Consider the following 19,411-nt stretch of genomic DNA (forward strand, 5'->3'; position numbering starts at 1 on the left):
CAGCAGCAGAGGGGTCGTGCGCTCTCCAGGGCGGAGAAGGAGGCAGGGGTGAGGGGCGCCTGGGGTGACTTTGCAAGACTTTGCCCATGGGAAGGGGTGGGTGGGGAACCTCTCCAGGAGGCTCTTGTGCCCGGATACCGGGTGTAGGTGCTGCCAGCAGAGGTAGGCAGTGTTCGCTTAGGTGCGGGGTGCCAAAGGGTATCCCCGATAGGAAATCGAAGGCAAGATATTTCTTAGATGGGGGGAGCGGCGCCCCCCTTTTCATCTGTGCCTGGGAAGTTTATCTTAAGTGCGCTGCTCCAGGCGCGGCAAGTGGCGTTCCTCACTCCCTTCCCCACCCCACCCCCTGCCTCCCAGAGTGAAGGGCTGGCAACACAGGGCACGGGGAACCGGGGCGCCGGCCCAGAGCCGCCCGGCTGTCGGCCGGAGCCCGCCTGGGTCCCGGGGAAAGTTCGGGCGAGTTGTTGCCGGCTGTTGTGTGCGCCGGGAGAGAAGTTGCGCCCGGGGACTGGCGGGCTAGCAGCCTGGTGGAGCGGTGCGCTCCGGGGGGGCTTTGCGGCGTGGGAGAGGGTCGGGCGGGGTCTGTTCCCCCAGGGTGGGCTGAGGGTGACCTCGGGGCTCAACAACTGGGGAGAAGGAGCCCTGAATCCAAGGGCACAGGGCTGAAATAGGCACTCTGAAGGACAGAGAAAAAAGTAGTTTGTGGGGGCGCAGGGAACACCAAAGGGAGAGAGCCGGTTCCCCGGTCACTTGGGGTCCGGCTTAACGGCAAAGGAGAGCATGGTGACTGACGGAGGAGCGTCGGGGAGCGGGGCTTCAGGGGACGCGCGGGAATGGGGGATTGGGCCAGAGCGAGTCAGGGAGGTCCCGGGGCAGGGGGCCGATTCGTGCGCCCGGGGTGAGCCGGCCGGGCGGAGCGGCGGCCGGTTTATTTTTACTCGGTGGCATTTGCAGAATGTGCAGCTGATGGCCGTCGGCCGCCAGGAAGTTTTGCTTTCTGTTCTTTCTCTCTCTTTCCGAAGCCAGCACTGCCGGGAGCTAGCGGGCCGGGCAGCCGGGCCTGGAAGGGGAGGGGGCGGCCGCCAGGGTGGTGAGGTGCGGGCAGAGGCGCACTGGGGCCGCTGGCGGGGGCTGGCCGGGCGCGGGCGGGCGGGCGGTTGCTGGGCCGCTGCGGAGCGTTTGGGTGAATGTCTGTCCCCGGCGCTGGAAGCTCCTCCGCGAAGGGAACAGGTGTATGCGCCGTCAATCACGGCTGGAGGGACACTTTGGGGGCGTAGATTAAGATAATAATAATAGATTTTTCTCTAAGGGGTGGGCGCAGATTCTTCTTCTAAGTCATCCCCGACCCGGGTCCGGAGTTGGGGGAGGCTAGTGGAGCGCTGAGGGAGGCAGGGAGCGTCCTCTTCCTCCACACAAGTTCCTCTGCCCCAGCCTCAGCTTGGAAAGCCGGCTCTGGGCGCGGCGAGGACCTCCTTCCAGCCACGCTGGCTATGGTGTGGGTGCGGGTGCGTGCCCATCGGGAAAGCGGCAGTAGCGCCCCTCCTGGGTATGGAGCTCCCCTAAACCTGGATTACCGGGCCACGGAGCGGGGTGTGCGTTTATACCCGAGTGGAGTGTGGGGGCGCGGCCCTCACTGTGCGTGGTTGTCCCGCTGACACCCGGTACATTCAGGGGGTGGCGAGGGGGTAAAGGCCCAGGTAGTCGCTGGGCAAAGTTAGTAAATTTAGGACGTCTCCGAGCTGGTACAGGCGCGCGATGAGAGCGCACGAGGGGACTGGAAAGCAGATCGCCGGATAATCTTGTTGTCCCCCCGCCCAACCCACGACGCGCGCGCGTATACACACACACACACATACACACACGCACACACATACACACTCACACACACGCGCACACACACACGTCGCCGTCCTAAAGGGAGCTGTCCCGGCTAAGCAGGAGCAGCTGCGCCGGGCATGGGGAGGGGGGTAGTTGGTCCCCGGGGGCTGCGCCGGGGCTGCGCTCCACGTGCCCGGAGGGGGCGCTGGGCCGTTCGGCGCCTGAGCGCAAAGCGCCGGGTTTGCGTCCTGGTGGCGATCAGGCGGTGCGTCCCGGGCGGGCGTCGCGACCCGCGCAATCTCCGGAGACCCGCGCCACCTCCCCCGACCCCCAGCCGCTTTTCCACTTCCCAAACTTCGGTTTTTAGGGTGTGCCCCTTGCGGGAGCTCTCGGACCCTCTCCAGGGCAGAGTGGAGAACTTCTCCTTTCCAGGCGGCAGCCACCATCTCTGTCCCTAGAGTCCGGCGAATTGGAGAGATCGCCGCCCCCCCAGCCCCCTTCTTGTTAGCCACCTTAGAGGCAGTTAAGGAGAGTTTATGGGGAATATTGTTGAACTTCAGTAATCAGGTTTCCAGCGATCTTATGCCTCCTGTTTAATTTATTAGACTAGTTATTTATTCTGTTGATGATAATCTGTTGCTGGTTTCTATGGAGATGTTAAACTGATCTCTTTCAGAAATCAAACTCCATATGCACTAAAACGTTTAAAGGGGCAGTGCCTTCCTCTTTTATTCCCCTTGCCTTATTTGTTTGTTTTTTAGACTTTGCACCTTGCCGAGACTTGGAGTCTTGCTCTGAGTCTCGGCGTATTTTATTTCCTTCTTACGAAGGAGAGGAGCCCAGCCCGGGAGCCTTACGCTTTGTGGCAAGTACAGCTTATTATGGCTAGAAGAAAGCGAAGGCTTTGATCTCTAAGTTGCATCATCATTTAAAACAGATCATTTCACCACCACCCCCTTCCCCCCCCATCATATAAGAGCAAAATTCTTTCAAGATCAAAGAGTCCAATCTTAAAAAAAAAAGCTATTGTTTTAAAAAAATAAGAAAGTCAGTTAAATATGAAACTCCCTTATATATCTGCTCCCCTTGTGTTTAAATAATTTTAATAAGAAAAACAAAACTTGTAGCTCAGCTAATTTTTTTCACACTTATTAATAGTTTATCTTGCCCCCCACCCCTTTTTAATTTAAGAGAAGTTCAAAGTTAGATTTCTCTGCCTGTGGGGGTTGAGGTATATTTGCTTCTCTTTTAGATCCTGACCATCTGTTTTAGGAAAATTAGCCTCTGGGAAGAGGGGAAAAGGAGTTTTTAGTCAAACTTAACTGGAGTGCTTTATTTATTTATTTTTTGGGGAAAATTGTGACCCAAATATTTTAAAGTTCAATTTTGCCTGCTTTTTGGGAGGATATCAATAACCTCTGTCTGGTATGTGAGAAGACATCAACTTTTTCTCCTTTTCTCCTCTGCCCAGGTATTTTTCTGTAGATCTGTGACTGGTTGGGGCAGGGGGCGGGGAGGCGTTGCAGTGAATTAAGAAAGGAAGGCAGACAAAAATTATCTTGTTTTGTGACACTGAAAAATTGCAAACTGACTCTGACTCAGATATTTATCACGCTGACAGATATGATACAATGCGATTGCATTTCCTAATGATCCTTTGGGACTAAGTTGTAGGTAGAACCATTTAATGCATTTTTAATATTAAAGTAAGGCAGGGGTTCCATTTTCTTGGAGATAGGGGGAGTGGATGCCCTTCCATAGAGATGGCGCTTTCTGAATATACTGCTTTACTTTTTCAACTGGACACCCCCCCCAACCCCACCCCTTCACATTTCCATTTACTTTGTGTGTGTGTTGGGGGGGGGCATGCACAGAGCATTTGGCTTTCATAAATAAATTTATATCTGGCCAGAAGGTCCAATGCTAAATAAGAGCACACTTAAAAAAAAAAAAACAAAAAAACCTGACTCCACCCCTGCTATAGGAAATAAAACAGGCAATACTTGAGTTTTTTTTTTTTTTTTTCCTTCTGCCACCCTGGTTCTCTTTTATATTATTTTATATTGGAGGGGAGTAGGTAGAGTGGTTGTTGCTTCTCAGCTCAGAGGCGAGAGGAACCATTCCTATTATTTCCCTCTTTGCTATATTTTTGAAATTTGTTTGATTTGGATTGCAAACAGAACAGAGGCTTACGAGTAGAAAAGAGCACTGTGGCTTTAAACTCAGGAGTTTGCATATTCTCCTTGTATCTTTCCCCTTTGCTAATTATTGTGTTGTTTTCAGAGCAAATATGTCATATCCATGGCGACCGGGCAGGTTTATTGTCTTTCTGAAGCAATAGCTCACATAAGTAATTAATGACTTTCTTTTTTTTCCTCTGGCTTAGGTTAAACAGATCATTCAAGGAAAGTCATATCTCTCTCTTCTCTCTCCCTCTCTCTCTCTCCCTCTTTCTCTCTCTCTTTTTTTAGCCTAGTGACATAAGAACATGAGTAGAACAAGAAAATACTTTAACCAAGAAGTCAACAGCTTATTTTCCCCCATTTCTTTTCAAAGCTGAAGTGTCAGCTTTCAGACATATGAGGCTGTCATTCTCACAGCCCTGAGCAGTGCAGTCCACGCCTGGGCTGGAAACCCACTGAAAGGTTGTGTAGCTTGGAAACAAGGGAAGTGTTCACACTGGGGGGAGGAACCTGGAGGAATTTGCTTTTGAGGTTGGGGGGAAGCACTCCAAAATGAGTATTTCTCCTGTATTTAGCAGAATTTAATTAAATTGTTTACAGGAAAGAATTAATGAGTTGGTAGTAATGTGTTCTCCCACCTCCCTTCTTTTTCCCAGTCTAGTTAATTGGAAAGACAAAGTTTTTCTTTTTGATTCACCTTCAGCTTCCGCTTTCTCCGACCTTTGTCTCAAGTGCTTTTTCCAGGAAAAGTAGCTTTTGGAATCCCCACTGGTTAATATTTCCAGAAGTATAGTGGGGTTTTTGTTTTTGTTTTGCTTTTCCCCTTAGACCTACAACTCAAAGCTGGTTTCTTCTTCTCAGGAATCAACAGCTCTGATGATTGACTAAGACTTGGATTTTTCAACTTTGATTTTTTTTTTCTTTTTTGATGGGAAGAGGGCCTTTTCGGATGTAAAATTATATAGACGGCACATCTCCTCTTCTGTATCTCGTGGCAGTATTAGGGAAGATAGAAGCAACTTTTTTTTTCTTTTAAAAAATCACCTTTTATGATCTGCCCTTTACAAATGGACCTTTGCTGATAAGAATCCTCATGATGTCCCCCCTAAACTTTAGAATGTGCTAGATGTCCTACTAATGTTCTCCAGGGCTCGCTCGCCCCCTCTCATAGACATACATTAAGCACATTTATACTATCCTCTCCCCCTTTTTAAAATTTCATGCATAGCCAAGGTTTTTGTGTGTGTCCTTACAGGGGGGGAACGAGATAGGGAGTGAAGCGTTTATGTTGTACTCAGGCACAATCAAAAAGAATATTCCCCCACCATCTGAACGAAGTTCAAAAAGGCCACGGAATGAATCTTTAGGCTTTTGGCATTGCAAATAAAAATATAAAGAAGAGAGATTTATTTGGTATCTTGTTTCTGAAGAGGAGAAGAGAAGGCCGAGCCAGTCTGATGCTGAGACTCCAGCGGAGTTGTAATTGAGCCCGTAACCTCTTGATGTCTATATCAGAAAAACAGACATGAGCAGAGGGAACCGAAGAGAGGCAAACAAACCTGGTAGAGGAGAGGGAGCTCAGGGGGAGATTCGCAGAGAGAGGAGAGAGATTTAATTTATAGACATTTTAAAAACCGTAATTTCATTAGGATCTGTTCTTCCCTTTCTCTGAAGGGCAGCCCGGCAGACCGATAAGGCCGGCCCCTGTGCCCGGGATACGTGGCGTGGTTGGGAGGGTGCAGGCTGGAGGCATCATCGCCAGCGCCCCAGGTTGGTTTCTTCTCTGCCCACTTTCTACTGGCTTTCTTATTTTGAAATTAAAAAGTCCCAGACGGCCAAAAGTCAGCCATGGTTCTGGCTGCCTGGTGATCTCTCCTCTGGGTGCCACGCCGCTCTGCGAGTGGGTCTGTCTCCTGCCTGGGCGGTGGCATCTGCATGGCTCCCTTCAGTTGCAGGGCTGCCTTGGGTGTCAGCAGCAGGAGGCCACTGGGGGAGGGGGGCACCCCCACCTCGGCCCCCCTCAAGTTCACCAAGTTAAGTTGCTGCGGCTCTGAGGCCATAGCTTGGGGAAAAAAAGCTAAAGCCTGTCGTAAATTCTGCAAAAATTAATCAAGCGTTTAAGAGCTGCACGTTAACAAGGTTTTGCAGGCAAGCTGGGCCCTTCTCCTGTTCCCCCTGTTCGAAGTCCGGCAGAGTGAGGGGTGGCCTGGACAGTGTGAAGGGAAGGGGGAGGTTTTTTTTTTTTTTTTTCTTAATTGGAATAATTGAGGACAACCGGGGAGAAGGAAGAAGAGGGATGGGTTTATTGAATAGAAATTCTCAAGTGCCCTTCTTCCATATTGTTGGAATTTTTTTCCCTTTTGGCCTGGATTTGTCCTATGTGTCTTTGGCGGAAAACACACGTAGAGAAAGAGAGTGAAGGTGGGGGGAGAGAGAGAGAGAGAGAGAGGATATATAGAGAGAGAGACAGGGACGCGTCGCTCCTTCGGAACTCATTATCATTCTTAATAAGTCTTAAGGAATAAGGAAGCGCATTGAGTGTAAATGCTGGGTAATCCTAACACTTCTCAAGGTGAGAGGAGTCTTGAGGACACAGAGAAAAGAGCCAGCAGAGGAGGGGGTGGCGGGGGGCAGAGGCCCTGGGGAAGTGGCAGGCCCAAGGTTTGGGAGGCTCAGCAGGAGGTCTGGAGGCTGGGATGAGGGGACCCCAAGATGTCCCAGGTGGAATGGGTTGTCTGAGATGACACATCTCAAAGATAGGGGGCCTTGCTCAGCGCAAGGAGCAGAGGTGACGGGAACAGCCCTGCCTTGGGTGGGGGGTGTGGGCAGGGACCACAGGGTCTTTGCTTTCTCCTGGGTGTCATGTCCGCAAACGGCTTGGCTCCTGTCCCCTGGCCTCAAGTCCCTGGAGAAGACCCAGGTAGGGGTAGGGTTAGAGAAGGCTTGTCCCACCCCAGGCTTCCCCTTGCTGTCCCCTTGGGCTCCCCCGAAGTGGCCGCTCTGGGAAGCAGGAGGGACAGAGTGGTGGCTAGAGCTCAGCTCTGGACACTAGGTGGCTAATAGGATCTGTGAGGTTCTCCAGAGCTGCAGCGGCTGCTGGCTTCCCCTCCATCCCCGCTGGTGGGCTCCGCTGTGCGATGCCTCTGCTGGCTGGGCAGGCAGCCCTGGCGCACAGGAGGGAGGGCGCTGGCCCAGGGCATGGCATAGCTCCCGGGCCAGCCCTCCTAGTGACCAGCTTCCAGGCAAAGCGAGGATGAGGCCAGGGCAGCTCCCGGGTGAGGAGGCAGCCGTCAGGGACGCTTGCTGCCAGGACGACTGGAGTCCTGCCTGTGGTCTCCGCCTGCTCCATCCTTGGCCACCTGGGTGTGAGGCACTGCTGAGCCCGGGTTTGGGGGGGTCTCTGGGCTGTGCTTCTTCCCTTCTTTTGAATCCATGTGCCCCCTTTGAGAATCCACTTAATAAAAAAAATCTCATAAGCATAAATATTGCTTATACTTTGAGGGGTTTCGCAGATCTTATAAACCCAGTCTAAGGACTCTCTAGGGCCCCCTGCTCTGGTGGGCTTCTTTCCAATTCTCCAGGATGAGGCAGGAGGGCAGGAGAGAGGAGGCAAGATCGGTCCCCACCACCACTCCCACCTGCCTGCCTCTGTACTGGGAGAGGAGAGTGCTGTCAAACTGTCACCCAGGGGACCCCATAGGTGGATGGGGGCTAGCACTCAGGTTGCTCTGTGAAGAACCCCATCTGCTCAGGTAGTGATGCCCCACGCCAGGCCAAAGGCAGCTTCCGGTTCCCCTATCCATGGTAATAGATACATCCCCTTAATGGCAGAGCTCTTGGGCATGCATAAGGGGATGTTCTGGATAAGAACATGCCCATATCCAGCTGATGATTCTAGGATGTTTGAGCAAGGGTCTTAGCCAAGGTCATGTTCCAACCTTGGATAGTTTGCTCTGTGGAGAGACATCTGCATGGAGAATAGCACGATTCAGGTTGGACTTATCACAGTGTAAAAAAAAATTTTTTTTTAAACTCTCTGTTTCTTTTGGAAAATAACTTCTGGGGAGCTTTTAAAGGGGATGCGTGGGAGTCAGAGGTGAAGGCTGGTGCCTGAGCCGTGGGAAGCCTGAGGGGAGAGCCCAGCGGGGATGGGTTAATGGCGGGTGGATTCTGCTTTTCTGTTGTTTAAGAGCAGTAATGGCCAAATTGCATGCCCTGCGTGTGCCTTGCTGATGAGATTTACTGAAAGGAAGCCTCGCTGCCTCTTTGCTGCTGGTCTCTGGGTGGGTGAGCGTGTGTGTGTGTGCGCGTGTGTGTGTGATCGTGCGCGTGTGTAAATGAGAAGAAGGGGTGGGGGAATGAGCTCTGCCAGGCTGGCACCCTTCCCCAGCACTAATTGCTGGCAGAGTACCCATGAGGGCTGTGCCAGCGTCTCCAGCTCCGCCCGCCCCCCTCGCCCCCGGGGAGCTCAGCTGTGCAGCTTGCTATGTGAGGGCCATTTCCGGGCCCACTCGTCCCCCACAGCTCCTTTGGGAACTTCGGAGAAATCTGATCCTTGGGGAGGCCATGGGTCAGGCCCTAGCATCTCTGGCTGGGGTTTAGGGGACAGGGTGAGACACGGGTGGCCCCGAGCTCCACTCAGGTCTAACTGTCCACTCTCCTACCCTTCTGCGAGCCCCACACTTAAGGTCTTGCGAGGCGTGGCCTGATAGGCTATGCGTCTGGGGACCCTGTTCTAGTTCTGGCTCTGCAGTAAATCACTGTGTGGCCTTAGGTGAGTCATTTTACCTTTCTGGGCCTCAGTTTCCCCTCTTGTCAAATGGCCTCTGACCCTACCACCCTCAGAGGGTTGTCCTAATGGTTGGCTGGACTCTTAGCTATGAAAGTCCTTTGAAAGTAATTAAACGTAATGAAGAATTCGTCATGGTTGGCATCGCCAAGTGCAAGGTGTCCCCAAGGTCAGAGGAGCCAGTTTTTGTGTCATATGGTATCAGTCTCAAAGGGGACCCCTGTGGATTCCATTGCAGAAAGCCATGGACCTGGGCGTCGCGTGTGGTGCTGGGGTTACATTTTTGTGTCAGGTTGCAGGTTGGTTCTGTTATCACTGGGAACTTGGGGCTGAATTTGGGGGCTGCCTTTCAGGCAGAATGAGGGATCACATTCAGGTTATGGGGTGTGCTTTGCTGTTTTGTGCCTCTGGAGCCAACAGGTTCATTTGAGGAGCTGTATGTAGTGTAGATGGTGCATTCTAGAGCGAGTTAGCTGGGGATCAAAATCGTGTGACCCTCCGTCAGTGACTTAACTGGCCTGTGCCTCATCTGTGAAATGGGCATAGCAGTACCTACCTCGCGGGGCTGATGTGAGAGTTACAGGAGCTGAGACGTGAAATGTTAGGACCAAATGTCTGTGTGTGTTACAGACCCATACGGGAGAGGACACAGAAGCACTTGCGGCTTATCAGGGATTGCCATGGAGAGGGGAACCAGGAGAGCTTGCTCTCTGTCTGTCTGGAGCTGGGCCCCTGTGCCACGTGCAGGATGACGTGGTATTGCATAGAAATTCTGCGTTTTGTCTTTTACCTCTCTGGCCTGCCTGGGGTCCTCCTGGTATTTTTGCTGCTGGGTCCGGAGGGGATGAGAATGAAGACTCTGCCCACAGGTGGAGTCAGCCCCTCAAGTGGGGCCGGGGCCATTGTTCTTTCTTTCCCACACTGGCCAGGCCAAGCGTTCCTGGAGCTCGGTGGGGTGAGGTGGGTCACGATGGGAGCTGTTTGGGACAGAAGACCAAGGTGGGGTAGGGTGAGGGCAGATCCTGGAAACTGGCCCAAGGCGCCGGTGGCCTCTGCCTGTGTGAGCTGAATGCTAGGTGTTGGCGATCCCAGAGTCGTGCCCATGAGGGTGCCTTGCAGATGGAGGCTGTGTGGCTGGCAGAGGGAGCAGTGCGTGGGATCAGGAGCCAGGCTGAGCTGAAGGCGAACTATGTTTCCCCACTTGGACAGATTCATTCCTCGAATCCTTTGTTTCTGCATCTGTAAAATGGGACTTGGAATTCCCGCCACATGGACCATGAGGATTAGATGAGAGGATCCCAGCTGACATTTGCTGAGGTTCCACTTTGAGCTTTATTTCACAGAACACACACAGCCAGTGAGCAGCACATAGCAGGGGCACAGGATGAGGATGAAGCAGCCAGCGTGGGCTGAGCCTCAGCTGGTCTTGGCCTGAACTAATCACGGAGGCTCGGGGCTTAGCCACAGGGCAGAGGACCACGGTTGTCCCTTTAGCCCCTGACATGGATGGAGCTGAGGTTTCCCACCTGGCCTGGGGGTGAGTGCTGCCCCGGCCTGGGTGGAGGGCCAGGAGACAGGCAGGGCAGAGCAAGGAGAAGAGGCAGAGGTGGGGTGGAGGCAGTGACCTAAGGAAGCAAGGGCATGAGGCCGTGAAGTGGGGGGCACTGGAGGGGCGAGGGGCACTTATGGAAGATGAGGTGTATGAAACTCCATCGGCCTCTCCCATTTCACTGCGCTATGCCAAAACACTCCGGTTCTTGTTTCACTATCTGAGATCTGGGAGCAGGTTAATTTCCATGACGAACTCCAGGCCACGTGCTTGGAGGATTTATCTAATTAAATGGATGCTTTTTTCTAAGAAAGAAATGAAGAAAGGGAGGGAGGGAAGGAAAGAGAAAGGAAAGGAAAGAAGGAAGAAAGGAAGGAAAAAGATGAGAAGAAAGGAAAGAAAGGAAGAAAAGGATAAGGAAAAGAGAAAGAAAGAGAAAGAATGAGAGGAAGGGAGGAAAAGAAGGAAAGAAGGAAGGGAGGGAGGAAGGAAGGAAAGAAGGAAGGAAGGAAGAAAAAGAAAGAGAGAGAAGGAAAGGAAGGAAGAGAAAGAAAAAGAAGGAAAGAAAGAAAGAAAGAAAAAGAAAGAAAGAAAGAAAAGAAAGAAAGAAAGAAAAGAAAGAAAGAAGAAAGAAAGAAAGAAAAGAAGGAGGGAGGAAGGAAGGGAGGGAGGGAAGGAAGGAAGGAAGGAAGGAAGGAAGGAAGGAAGGAAGGAAGGAAGGAACGAAGGAAGGAAGAGAAAGAAAGGCAAGAAGGCAGGCAGGCAGAGAAGTTGGAGGCTGACTGGTAATTTTTGAAAGGCCACGAAGGAGTGGAGGAGAGGGCCTACTGACTGAGGTGGGGCTCCTCCTGGCAGGTCATGCTCCTGTCTTTAGATGCTTTATTTCCAAAATAGCTCTTGGGGCCGGGTGCAGTGGGTCACGCTTGTACTACCAGCACTTTGGGAGACCAAGGCGTGTGGATCACTTGAGGTCAGGAGTTCAAGACCAACCTGGCCAACATGGTGAAACCCCGTCTCTACTGAAAATACAAAAAACTAGCCGGGTGTGGTGGTGGGCGCCTGTAGTCCCAGCTACTCAGGAGGCTGAGGTAGGAGAATTATTTGAACCCGGATGGCAGAGGTTGCAGTGAACTGAGATCACGCCACTGCACTTCAGCCTGGGCAACAGAGCGAGACTCGCTCTCACAAAAAACAAAAAACAAAACAAAACAAAATAGCTCTTGGGATAGGAGGTAGGGAGATAGCTGGAGGGTGTGGGGTCTGTACCATCTCATACAGCAGCCATTAGCCCACATGGCAATTTAAATTACATTTAAAATTTGGTTCTTCCGTGAACGAGGCACATTTCAGCTGCCCCACAGCCACGTGCAGCTGGAGCTCCTGCGCTGGGCAGCTCAGACGGGTCATTTCAATCATCGTAGGAAGTTCTGTTGGAAGCTTCCCTCCGAGGGATGCTTTCCTCAAGCTTGGCTTAAATGGAGGAGCCCCCATGGGACAGTGATAGAGATGGAGAGCGGGGGCACACCCAGCTGTCGTGAGGGTTCCCAAGGCCAAGACCTCTGTGGTGCCAGGACATCATCTCTTTTGATTCTGCCACAGGTTTCCTCTCTCCCAGGGCAGGGCGAGATGGCCGGTCTAGAGTGAGGAAGAATGGGGTTTAAGCCCTTCTTTTCCCACTTAGGACCTTTGTGACCTTGGGCCCGGGTCTTACCTCTCTGGTCCTGTGGAATTGGGCAGACAGTCAGCAGTGCCGCCTCGCTTGGTTCTTGTGATCATTAACGGAGGTGGCGCGGAAAGCACTTGGAAGTGTGAGGGCACAGGGTGAGCACTTGAAAAATGGGGACCACCATTGCTATCTTGATGATTATAATTGTAAATTTTTTTGTTTGTTTTTTGAGAAGGAGTCTTGCTTTTTCACCCAGGTTGGAGTGCAGTGGCACGATCTAGGCTTATTGCAACCTCCGCCTCCCAGGTTCAAGCAGTTCTCCTGCCTCAGCCTCCCGAGTAGCTGGGATCACAGGTGTGTGTCACCACGCCGGGCTGATTTTATATTTTTAGTAGACACGGGGTTTCACCATGTTGGTCAGGCTGGTTTCGAACTCCCAAAGCACTAGCCCTCCCAAAGCACTAGGATTACAGGTGTGAGCCACCACAACCGGCTAATATTATTTTCATAAAGATTATTGAAGAGTGTTTGGGCCTGCGGAGTTCTTCAGGACACTCTCCCAGCAAATGTGGATTTATCCATAGTCGACCCTTTCCAGATTTAGTTTCAGTGACCCCCACCCCCCATATCCTTTCCTTCTGGAGACCTGATTTGGATTTCTTCTTTCCAACCCTCCTTTCTTTGGGCAAACGGAAGACTTGGAACTGCCGTGGGATGAATTCTTCCAGGCCCTTCCTCTTGGGAGGTAGAGCCTCTGTCTCTCCCAACACATAGAAGTGTGCCCACGTGCACACGTACACACACGTACACACACACACACACGCACACACTTCTCCACCGGCCTAGCCGTTAAAAATAAATAAGTCAAACCCAAAGTATTAAAGCAGGGTGAGCAGATGTGGCCCTGGCAGGGCTGGCTGGTTGTCTGGAGGCGGGGGTGGCCAGTGGCCCCGGGAGGGCTGTGTGCGTTGATTCCCGGACATTGCCCAGCGCCCTGTGTGCTAATGTGAAGCTGAAAAGTCCCCTGCATTGTGCCGGCTCCTTTCCCCGTGAAAAGGCAATTGAGTCAGTGAGTTCCAAATGGATTGGAGCTGACAGTAAATGAGAATTTGGCAGTGGGTAGAAAACAAGCTTCCCCCACCCTCCACCCAACACACACTCCCTCATCCCTCCCTCAACTCCCAGTGCTTGTTTGGTTTTGAGAGGGATTTTGCAAAGAATTATGATTTCTTTTTGCACATATCAAACATTATCAGCAGGGGTTGTGCCCCAGCCTGCCCCCTCCCAGGGATGGCCCAGCCCCCTCCCCCAGGTGACCAGGCCCACTCCCCTTGCCGCCTCGGTGGCTCTGCCAGCGATCCCGAACGAGTTAAGGGCTGAATCAACTCTAGACCCAGCTGTACATTTTACTCTGGGTTCCTGAATGAAGTGATGTGCTGTGCTCAGCACGATTGGAGACTGTCTGTCCCGGCTGGCCCACCCGGCCCCCACCCGGCCCCCACCCTGCTGGGCTCCACCAGCTTTTATGGGACCTGCTGCTGGGTCCCAGGACCTTGTCCCTGGCAGCTGGGGAGCCGGTGGCTCATGCTGTGGGGGCTTTGTCTGGTGTCCTCCCCATGTCCAGCCTGCTCTTAGAGACCTATTTTAATTTTAAAAGAAAGAGTACACCATTTTAAGTTGGTCTTATCCCTGATTGGTAAGGAAGGCTTGCAGTGTTGAGGGTTCATGGATGCCAAGGGCCCTGCCGCCATCATTCTGCATTCCACAGTGTCCACACCAGTACATTAGTCAGTAGATACTTACTAGTACCAGGCCCTCTCGCCAATGGCCTCATGTCCCTAGACCTCCCCGCTTAATTATTCCCAGGAGCCGCAGGGAGGGAAACACAGCTTCTTTGCTGATACCCCTCCAGGCATGCTCCTCATTTGTGACGTAGCAACTCTTCAGCCTGACCAGCCTGTCTCCATAGAGGGGTAGCGTCTTTCCTATTCCTGTAGGGCAAGAGGCACGGAGATGCCCTTGTTTTGGCAGAATTACAAGCTGCTCCTGGGGGGTGTCTGTGCCCCCAGTGGCTAGGGAGGCCCCTCAGGGGCCTCTTTCTGGAAAAGGCTGGTGGAATCTGCTTGTTTTGGGAGCTATGCTGGGAAGATAGTGGTAAAGTCCTCGGCTCAAATCCCTGGTCTCTCCTTATTGGGACTCTGACTTTGGAATATTGTGGGCTCTTCGGAGCCTCAGCTTTCTCACTTGTAAAAGAGGGTTTGCGATAGCACCTATCCCATGGGGTTGCTGTGAAGATTAAATGAAATGACGCTGGAAAGGCACCTGGCACATGGTGACAAGGGGTAGCTACTGTTGCTACTAGTACTGTCTCTACTCCACCCTCCCCATCTGGCATCATGAAGGCAGTAAGGCAGAGGGCTCCCTGTGTTTGAGCTCCAGAGACCCCCAATGCCAGGCTGAAGCCGCAGCCCAGAGGCTGTGGCCACCACAAGTCTGTTGCAGCATGTTTGCCAATAGCAAGGCAAACGTGTCTGCCCAGTACAGAGCCCTCGAGGGAGCAGGGAAAGGCTTGCAGTGCCCAGGGCTGAGCTGTTAGACATTCAGGTGGCAGTCCCTGGGCTGTGGCCTGGACTGCCTGCCCGGGGAGGAGCTGACTCCCAAGCACTGGTGCCATCTTGGTTCTCCTTGGCCTCTCCTCGCAGACAGGACTGTGGCCCTTGCCCTCCCCCGGGAACAGGTGGCCTTTGCAGCCTGGCACCTGTTCCCAGAGGGTGGCTGCCAAGAAGCCACAAACCCAGGGATCTCCCTGCGTGTACTCCGAGTCATTGCACGAGGCCTGTGTGCTGCCTGGAGGAGCTGGCCTGGGCCTGTGCTAGTGGAGAAGGTCGGAGGAGGAGCTTCTCTCCTCCAAGAGCCCCCTCCTCGCCCTTCAGGCGAGTCACAGGAGAGCCGGGGCCAGCATCCTGAGGTCTGTGTGCTGGGGGTTTGTTGGGGTGAGGCGAGGAGGGGAGGGGAGAGATGGGTGAAGGATGTGAATGAAGTTGGAGAGGGGGTGCAGGAGAAGGGTCTTGCCTCTGTCCTTAAGGGGCAGCAAGGAAGCTGAGTTGATTCTACATTTTCATTTTATTAAAAGAGAAAGGAAACAGACATTTACTGAGGGCCGACTGTGTGTCAGATGCTGCGCTGTGACTTTCTGTGGGATTGAAAGATACAAGGCAAGCAGTGGTTCGATTCCCATTGTACCTGGCAGGAAATGAGGCTCTGAGAGGTTCAGTCACTTGCCTGAGTTCACCCAGCTCGTTAATGGAGAGCTAGGGTTCCAACGCTGGTTGATCTGACTCTGAAATGCACGCTTTTCCCTATGCACTGGAAAAATAGAACCATATTTTAAACAGCTTTTGAAAATAGATCAAAGGGAAAAAAATGCACCCCTAACTTAACTATCATGAGACGACGTTGTTTAGTATCTGGTGTATTTCTGTCTAGTGTTTTTCCCCCGTTTGGTGACTGTATCTATTTATTAAACATGTATTTTACATAACTATAATCATAAAAGAATATGGTTTTGGTTGAGACTTTGGACGAGGTAGGAGGGTCTCCTGAGTTGGGACCACGAGGGAGGGATTGACTCTTGGCAAAATGGAAACCTGGTTCTGGCTCCGAGCCATCTTTTCGGTAATGAGGTGCCTGAAACTGCATTGGAGAAGGCAGACTGGGTGAACGGAGAGGCAGGCGAGCCCCCAGTGTTCTCTCCTGGGTAGCTTTTGCTCAGTTAACTGGTAGAATTTTCCTTTTAACTCACTTCCTTCTTGCTTTTGACAAATGGGAATATTTGTGCCATTTTCCCGAATGACCTCCTCTCCTTGGGGTAATGAGAAAATGAAAGTCTTTGCTAAGTGCTTTGAGATATTCAGATATAAAAACGGAGAGCAGAGCGTTGTCATGGGCCTTCTGCTGCCAGGGCGCTTTATAAGGAGGAAGTGCAGTTTGTGTGGAGTGAAGGTCACCGTGAGGGTGAGGGCTCTTGCTGGAACCCGTGTCTCTCTGGGCACAAGGGCCAGGGCACTCGTGGCCCGGCTCAGGGTGGGCGGGGCGTTGGTGGAGCCTCTGCCCATCTTCCAGGTACACATTCCCAGGCCAGATCCCCAAGGGCCAGGTGATCGGGGTCACTCAGGCAAAGCCCCCACCTTGGCTGGAATCTTGCAGATAAATGATTCAATTCCGAGAGAGGTCTCCCCTTCTGACTTCATAGGATCTGCCCAGGAATATCACAACGGAATAAATAAGGTGTCACCTGTACAAATTATCATCCCAAGGATGGTTTCGAAACACGGAAAAATGTTTATTATATGAGTGAAAAAATATACCAAATGCCAAGTGCTGTAAATGCCGCGAGAGAAACTATATAAAAATCCAAATGCTTCTGTAGAAGGCTTGAAAGGTGATCCTCCAAAATGAAAATTATAGCGTTAGGGTGGTGGGACTACGGTGATTTGTTTTTTATTTCACAACATTTTATTTAAATTCCCCCCCCCTATGATTAAAAACCAACAAAGCCAACGTGTCGGCCCGGCAGGGAGCCCTGGCAAGGGGGAGGGGGCGGGGCAGCGCCAGGCGAGAGGGCGCCTGCACCCACGGCCCCCGCAGGGCGCTGAGCTCACCGGCTGTGCCAGCCACAGAAACCTATGAGATCTCGAGAAGCTGAGGCGTATCGGTGACTCAGCCTTCGTGTTGTGCTGTGCAACAATAGCTTTTGTCCTTTACCCAAAACCCTAGGCCAGTGTACTAAAAAAAAAAAAAATTATAAAATTATGAGATAGTTTGTACTTTCCTCACCAGCCGGTGCCAGCTTCGGGTGCTTTATTTATTCAAGGTGGGGAGGCAGGGAAGACGGGGTGGAGCTCGGGGGGAGACAGAAAGGAAAAGAAAAACAAGGTAAGACTCGGACAAGGCCCAAGAAATGTTTGAACCTCACCAACAAACTTTCTTTTGTTTCACCAGTGAGAAGGAAAAAATAAACGTGAACCAAAGAAAACTCCCTACGTTTAGCACGTGGAGGTGATTCCTTCCCTTCTTGCAGGGGTCTTGCCCTGTTGTTTACAGGCCAGGAGAGCTATTCGTGATGCCTACCTCTGGGGTAGGATGTGATGGGAGGTGGGATGCAGGGCCCAGGGAGAAGGGGCTGCAGCCAGCGGCCAGGCTGGGAGCAGAGACCTCCAGGCAGGTCCCTGGTGTTCTGGGCAGTCACTCCCAACTGTCAACACCCTTTGCTTGTACTTCCACTGGGGTTAGAGAAGATTCTTCCCTCCCAGTGACCCAGAAGCCGCTCTCTGCCAGGGGGACTTGGAATTCCACGTGGATCAGGAGCAAGGACACGTTTGCCTTGGAACAGTTTGGATGGGAGCTCTCTCCTCCTCGTGTCCACTGGAAGACATTTTAGGAATCAGATTCAGGAAGAAAGACCGGGAGAGGGGAGTTGGGAATGGGTGTGTGTGAGATCGTGTGTTGTTTTGTGTGTGTGAGATTGTGTTCGGGTGTAAATCGTTTTGCATGTGATTGTGTCTGAGATTGTGTGAGTGACTGTGTTTGAGACTGTGATTGTGAGACTGCATGTGAGATTGTGTGATTCTGTATGAGATTGTATGAGGATGTGTGTGATTGTGTATAAGATTGTGTGAGATTGTAAGAGTGATTGTGTACGAGATTGTTTTTGAGGTTGTGTGAGATGGAGTGTGAGATTGTGTGTGGCTGTGTGGGAGTGTGTGCTTGTGTGTGACATTTTGTGTGGGGTTGTGTGAGATTGTGAGATTTTTGTGGGAGATGCTGTGTGAGATTGTGTGATTGTGTGTGAGATTGTGATTGTGGTTGTGTGTGAAAGTGTCTGGTTGTGTGTGAGACTGTAAGATAGTGTGAGATGGTGTGTGAGATTGTGTGTGCTTTGTGTGAGATTTTGTGTGAAATTGTGATTGTGAGATTGAGATGGTGTGTGACTATGAGATTGTGTTAGTGTGTGAGATTTTGTGTGAAATTGTATGATTATGTGTGAGATTGTATGAGTGAGTATATATGAGACTGTGCGAGATTGTGTATGCAACTGTGTGTGAGATTGTATGTGGCTGTGACATAGTGTGAAATGGTGTGGAAGATTGTGTGTGCCTGTGTGTGAGATTTTGTGTGAAATTGTGTGATTGTGTGAGATCGTGAGTGATTGCATATGAGAGTGTGTGTGAGATTGTGTGTGGCTGTGAGAATATGTGAGTGGCTGTATATAAGATTTGTGTGAGTTTATGTGGATTGTGTGAGTGGGTGTGTATGGGATTGTGTGTGATTATAATGTGGTATGTGGTTTTGCGTGTGATTTTGTATGAGATGGTGTGTGTGAGATTGTGTGTGAGATGGTGTGTGGTTGTGTGTGAAAAAGAGTGTAAGTGGTTGTGTATGAGATTGTGTTTGTGTGTGTGGTTGTGTTTTTGTGTGTCGCTTCTTTCCCCCTGGTTGTAGTAGCCGGGCAGAGTAAAATTAACGGGGTCTTCCATCTGTTTTTCGCGTTTCGCTTGGTCCCCTGCCCCAGGCCTGCCCTCAGTGAGACTGTGCTGTGGCCAAATCCAGGGCTGAATGACGATTCTTCCTTCTGCATGAGATCAGAGGATTTTGTGGGAATGATGCGATGGTTTGACCAGTAAGAGAAAGGATGAAGGGTAAAGTCACAGAGGTCAGAGGTGGCCTGGCCCAGGACTCGGACGCCCCTCTCCATGGTCCTCATAGGGGTCCCAACCCTTTGGTCTTTGTCCTGTCCTCAGAAACAGATACCCAGCTGAGCTCCTGAGGCTCAGGTGGGCTCAGAGGCACCTGTGTGATTGTTCCATCATCATGACCCTTCCTGTGAAGAAGGCAGCTCACAGGTTATTGTCCTGGTTTACAGGTGGGGAAACTGAGGCCCAGAGGGAGGTTGCTTGGCGCCGCAGGCCCTACAGCTAGTCAGTGACGGATCTGGAACTAGGACCCAGTCTTTGAGCCATTTGGAAACATGATCATCTTTCCCACCGGCTCAGGGTGAGGCTGGCCAGTTCCAGACGTGGAATGGTGCTTCCTCTGGCCAGTTCCAGACGTGGAATGGTGCTTCCTCTAGTTGTGGGAAGTAAAGGGACCCTCCTGGGGGATCAGATGGTGGGGCTGTGTTTAAGGGTGGCTGGTTTTAGGGACTGCCTCTGTTGAAGAAAGAGCACTGGATGGTGAGAAGGTGAGGTGCTTCTAGCCCCATCTCCATCACTGGCAGGCAGCCACCTCCCAAAATGAGCGAGAGGGCTGGCCCCCACGGAGCCATTACCCCTTTCCACTTCAGGATGGCTGGAGCTTCTTGCCACTGTCTAGAGTCCGCAGCTGTGCCATGCAGCCAACCCTCGCCC

General features: G+C 51.8%; 1 protein-coding gene across 2 annotated transcripts in view; it reads left to right on the top strand.

Annotated features, from left to right (window-relative positions):
• LOC105473140 (castor zinc finger 1) overlaps positions 1-19,411 on the top strand; it is a 158,939-nt gene that overhangs the window by 672 nt on the left and 138,856 nt on the right. The gene's annotated exons all lie outside the window — the stretch shown is intronic.

Source organism: Macaca nemestrina, chromosome 1, assembly GCF_043159975.1.
Source record: "Macaca nemestrina isolate mMacNem1 chromosome 1, mMacNem.hap1, whole genome shotgun sequence".
Lineage (NCBI taxonomy): Eukaryota > Metazoa > Chordata > Mammalia > Primates > Cercopithecidae > Macaca > Macaca nemestrina.